Below are 6,000 nucleotides of genomic sequence, written 5' to 3' on the forward strand. Positions count from 1 at the left end.
CCCCTCCCCCTACACATTAGAAGCTGGAAAACGCCGCACACATGCGAGGGCTAATATTGTCAATATTGACTACCGCAAAAAGTTAAAGCGGCCAACTTAGCCATTTTCGAAGATATCGGGCTAAAAATGTTGACAGCGGGTCATCGGTTCGATAGGTATGTGTTCAATCACATGCTCCATTTCCCTTTTTTCAGCACAAATGTAAGTTTTGAAGACCATCAAAGAAGCAAATGCTTCGAAAGATGGATAGTAGGCAACATATCCTGAATTTGCCGTGCTGCATGAGAAGTAGTGCTGATGAGAAAAGGGGTTTTTGTTCAGATTATTGTGGGTGCAGAATACATTGTCTGCACCCACTTGAGAAATATTGTGGGTGCAGCTGCACCCTTGCACCCATGGTTCCTACGCTTATGAATAGATCACACAAGTACTTGGATCATTTCAACAAGACGCAGCATGTAACCACCGTGAAGAATGTGCATTTTTATTGTTTATATAATTTCAAGGCTTCCTCATCCGGTATTCAAGGTCACTGTTGAAGAAGACCTTAAATAGTTAAAAAAGTAAAATTCCTGGCATTCAGCTATGGGCGACATCTATAATGCTTCTTTTGGGGTTGTAGATCACAAGCATAGGTGGCGCAGGCTACATGCAGTAAAATACTTGGATGAAATTTGAAGTAGGTATGCTATGAATAATGTGTAAGTGTGACAGGTGATTGGACGTCAATAAATTATGTTCTTATTACTATTTTACTGTCAATTCTTGCTCACAATTGGTATCATATTCACAGATTACCCCACGAATGTCTGCCGTAATTTTGGTCGGATATTTGGGGTAGAACCGACGATAATCAGCTGATTGATTGGCTTGTTCAGTTGCTCACGGACCGTGAGCATCTGTTTGCATGGCAAATTTGGGGTAAAATAAGAACTACTTCATGGGGTAGTTTGGAAGTGGCCAATCAGAACCTACCCCATTTGGTGAAACTGGTTTGGGGTAGTTTCGCCGAAACTACCCCAAACAGAGCTTGGTGAAACTGGGCCCAGCTCAAACTACCCCCATGGGGTAGTTTCGGCGTCTCTTGTGAATGTTTGCTAAGCAAGCAGCATCAGCAAAACAACGGAACGTTTTGATTGGTCGAGAATTTCATTTCACGACGGCGTGAAATGAAGAACACATTTGATTTGGCTTCTTGTATTTGTCTACCAATCACCTTGGTAACGATGGCACAATGGCACCTCAGTTTCCAAGATTCACAACTTTATTGAGAAAGGAATGGCAATGCACAACCGCGAATCTTGATGGATAGGTTACAGAACAATGGCATGTTTTATTATCGAATAGTATCGAATGTTTTAAAATTAATAAGTGTTTTAGTAAATTTGATGTTTATATTAGATGTTTAAATTATTTATAGTCACCGTGGTTTAAATTAGATGATTTAGATTAGATTAGATGTTTACCTAGTGTTTTATAATTAGAATGTTTCAGTAAATTAGTGCATGTTTTACTAGTATCGAATACACCTTGCTTGGTATTTTTGGCGACTTTTAACTACGAATCTTTTGCACCAGATGCTTTTATTTCTAATGTGCATTACAAAATACATACAGTACCTACAGATGCACGGCCCATTTAACGCAACTTTATTGAGATATGCACAACAGCGACAAAAATAAAAAAATAGATATGGAAAGTATCGAATCCACTTGGCCTGGTATTTTTAACAACTGCTTATTACGCATTACTTGCACCATTTGCTTTTTATTTCTAATGAGAATTACCTAGGTATGCACGACATTCTCTTGCTGATTTAGGTACGGCATTTTTATTACGGAGCGAGCGAAGCGAGCGTAGTCTTTCCTTAGATTAACGGAAATTTCTGAGTATGAGCGGCCGGCCGGCCGGCCGGCCGGCCGGCCGGCCGGCCGTGCGGACGCTTTTGCGAGGCTTATATCTCAGCAACCACTTGACCGATTTACACGGGGTAATTTTTGTAGGGTAGCTTCATTCCTTCTACCAAGCATTGGACTATTCCCGATGCATGTGGGTGACCCCTTATGCACGTGCCACGTGCAAAACGAAGAGGTGTCAGTTTTGTAATTGTTGCAATATCTCGGTAACTACTTGGCCGATTGCGCTGAAAGTTGGCATGTAGGTAGGCACCCACTAGGCACTGCATATCCATGTGCCAGAGTTGGGGTGCTGCTGCACGTGCGCACGTGCAGGGGTCGTTTCCAGATCTCGAGAACGGCTGGACCGATGGCGCTCAAATTTGGTACACGGCTAGGGACCAGTTAGTAGGGTGCCGTGCACAAGTCAGTTGGGACCCATTTTGCACGTGCGCACGTGCAGGGTGCCGCTTCCAGATCTCGAGAACGGCTGGGCCGATTGTGCTCAAATTTGGCACATCGCTAGAGACCGGTTAGTAGGGTGCCGTGCACAAGTCAGTTGGAGGTACCCCCTCGAAATTTCGCACGTGCAAGGCTCACCCTCTCGCTCGCTCCGTTAGTCGCCCCAAAAGGCGCTATACTGGTTTTTATTTCAGTTGTTAGCGTCTTGACATTTGCTGGATATTTGCACATTGACCGTAAGGCATATAGATACCTCGAATGATAATTTGAATAGATCACACAAGTTGAAGTACTATGATCATTTCAACAAGACACATCGTCAGCATGTAGATAACCACCGTGAAGAATGTGCATTTTTATTGTTTATATTTCAAGGCTTCCTCATCCGGTATTCAAGGTCACTGTTGAAGGAAAACCTTTAATAGTTAAAAAAGTAAAAATCCTGGCATTCAGCTATCGGCGACATCTATAATGCTTCTTTTGGGTGTTGCAATGCAGATCACAAGCATAGGTGGTGCAGGCTACATGCAGTAAAATATTTGGATGAAACTTGAAGTATCTATGCTATGAATAATGCATACTCAAACATGACAGGTGATTGGACTTCAATAAAATATGTTCTTATTACTATTTTACTGTCAATTGTTGCTCACAATTCGTATCATATTCACAGATTACCCCACGAATGTCAGCCGTAATTTTGGTCGGATATTTGGGGTAGAATTGCCGGCAAACAGCTGATTGATTGGCTTGTTCAGATGCTCACGGACCGTGAGCATCTGTTTGCATGGCAAATTTGGGGTAAAATAAAAACTACCCCATGGGGTAGTTTGGAAGTGGCCAATCAGAACCTACCCCATTTGGTGAAACTGGTTTGGGGTAGTTTCGCCGAAACTACCCCAAACAGAGCTTGGTGAAACTGGGCCCAGTAGGTAGGTAGTGTGTGTATGAGCACTGCCTCAGTTCTCAGTTCCGAATGTAGTACGAATGTACATACGTTGTCTGAATTATCAGTTCCGAGTGTAACGCGAATGCTGCCTCATTTTTCAGTTCCGCCTTTCGTCTCAGTGCTCAGTTTCGCACTCTGTCTGAGTCTCAGTTCAGCTCTCTGTCTCCGTCTCAGTTCCACCCTCTGTCTCGGCGCGGCTCCGGTCGGCCTCAGACCATTACTGCCGCTTGGCGGAGCCATTCAAAGCCAGGCACGAGGAAAATCGATACAGGGCCGGTTTCACTGATCTAAGGAGGCTGAAAGAAATCGATAATTACACGTGGGTCAAGGGGCTCGAGCGCCCCGCGCTAAGCACGGACGGCGAATCCGATAACTGTACCCACCTGAGTGAGCACGGGCCATTTGAAGAGGAGACAGCTCGTGCAATAGGTCTCTGCCGCGGATGGAGCCTCGCGACACAGTTTAGACGACTGAAGCTGCAAAAAAATCACACATAAGTGGGTGCATCAGGCACGTAGCTAGGATTTGGCCAAGGGAGGGGCGGAGGAATCCCGGGGGCCTCCTTTCTACAGAGCAGGGCGTATTTTAAGGGATTTTCACTGGGTCGGCAATCACAATTAGGGGCGGCATTTTGCACTCATAGGGGCGGCACTTGGCATCTGAGGGGGCGGCATACCTACTGATATTTAATGACCAAAAAAGACACATTCGACGGTTCTTTTATAACTCTTTCTAAGTAATGATTTCAGATTCAACCTAAGCTCAGCGATATTTCCGGGATATAGTTTTTCTCTCATCATAATGCGATAAATGAAATACAATTTGATTTTACAAAAAAAAATTAAAATTTTACCTGAGGTCAAGTTCATGACCTCACCAGAAAAAGAACATGTTGCATACCAGTCGATCCGTATCGTCAAGCTTAAAACATTCACGCGTTTTATGGCTCTATCTAGAACAGTGGTCGGCAGGTCGCACGAGTGGTGCCCACTTTATGGGCGCTGGACGGGGCCATTACCCCACTTGTCATACCTCATTGCTTACACAGCAAGGGTCGCTGATATTCGGCCATATCCTTAGACGTCTCTATTTTTCTGCATAGGTATAAATAAAATGCAACACATTTAAACTCTCTTTTTATGGAGAGGGAGAGCGGGTGGAGTAAGGATGAACTCATACATTTTTTATTTATTAGTTACTCGCGTAATGAACAGCGTATTGCACAGATAAGTTCATCCCTCCCCCCCCCCAGTTAATGAATGTTATACCTACCTACTCAAACATTTTGGTGACCCCAGTGACATTGTCATTGAATTTTTGAAATTTGAATGACCTTCACTCGGTAACTTTCTCTCCGGCTCGGCCGGCGGACAAAACGCAAGCGGAGACAATGCGGGGAGTCCGGTGCTCTACCAACTGAGCTACGGAACAGGCAAATGCTCACCATAGATATACCGACTGAACGATCCCTTTATAACTTCAGCGATTGATAAGACAAACAGTGTGTCACTGTAAGTACATAAAATGTAAGTCTCGAAATTGCGATGTCTTTGACCAAAGGTAAGGACAATTTTGCGACCCTTCCATTAGGTATAAGGAAATGGGAGAAAGTCGGGGCATGCGCCTCTTTTTATAGGTAGACAAATGTCAAAGTTAACGAATTTAAACATCAGAAAACAATTAAAAATGACACACTTAATCGGAAAAATGCCACCCACGACCCCTCGTTATGTCCTTGAGGTCATGTCAGGTCATGGATTGGTAGGCCTTCAGCAGGTTTTTTTTCAATAACTCTGATAGAGACATGCGATATGCCTGAGCGATGAAAACACCTTAGATGATTTCAGTTTGACGATACAAATCGACTGATATGCAACATGACCTTTACCAGTCAGGTCATGACCTGGACCTGAGCTCAAATTTCCCAAATGACATTTGAATGTCAAATTATAGTTCATTCGACGCATCTCGACGAGAGGAGCGCAGTACTGAAAAAAAACGATGTCATAACTTTCGTGAGTCAATAATTATTAAAGTAAAAAGGTTCTTCATTAAAACAGCTCAGTAGAGGAGCGGAGGGGGTCCACTGTCCCTTTTAACCCTCCCCGGCCCGACACGGGTTAAACAAGTTGTGCTCTGGAGGTTAAGTCGTTGATGTTAGGTCAAGTCTGAGGACTTTATAGGAACGTTGAAGAGCTATCGAATGCGCTTTTTCGCGGTGCTGTAGTTCTATTCTTCCACGAGTTATGCGCCAGTTTGTCAATAAATGTTTAAACAGACAACATTTCACCCACATTTCACCATTGATGACCTCTGGTCACCTGATTTTTGACATTTGACTTGACCTAACCAAAGTACGGTTAACCAACTAACCCAAGTAGTTTTAACACTCCTTCGAATACCGCTTACCGCGTGTCGCTACGTGGCCCAAGTAGCCAAGTTACAGGGGTCGGGAGGGGGGTTCAAACAACCTCAGCCCGGCGCCGGTTAAGGGAAGGCACTATCATTTTGGGGGCGCTGCAGATATGCTAAGGGACGACAGCATCATTTTGAGGCGCGCCACCAATTTTTTTTTAGGGCACTTAAACCACTTTGAGGGACACCACCGACACTGTGAGGAGCGCAATTATCTCTTTGAGCGTTGAGGGGTGGCACCATTACATTGAAGCGCGCCATGTGAGCAGTTGACAATGA

The 6,000-nt window shown here is 44.2% G+C and overlaps 1 long non-coding RNA gene across 1 annotated transcript; it reads right to left on the reverse strand.

The window, feature by feature from the left end:
* Positions 1–2,539: 2,539 nt before the first annotated feature.
* Positions 2,540–3,273, reverse strand: LOC122368108. The gene is made up of 2 exons (XR_006254182.1): positions 3,036–3,273; positions 2,540–2,758 (listed from the first exon to the last, which is right to left on the reverse strand). It is a non-coding gene; the product is annotated as an uncharacterized LOC122368108 (long non-coding RNA).
* Positions 3,274–6,000: the final 2,727 nt, after the last annotated feature.

Source organism: Amphibalanus amphitrite, unplaced genomic scaffold, assembly GCF_019059575.1.
Source record: "Amphibalanus amphitrite isolate SeventyFive unplaced genomic scaffold, NRLGWU_Aamphi_draft 000923F_arrow, whole genome shotgun sequence".
In the NCBI taxonomy this organism is placed as follows: domain Eukaryota; kingdom Metazoa; phylum Arthropoda; class Thecostraca; order Balanomorpha; family Balanidae; genus Amphibalanus; species Amphibalanus amphitrite.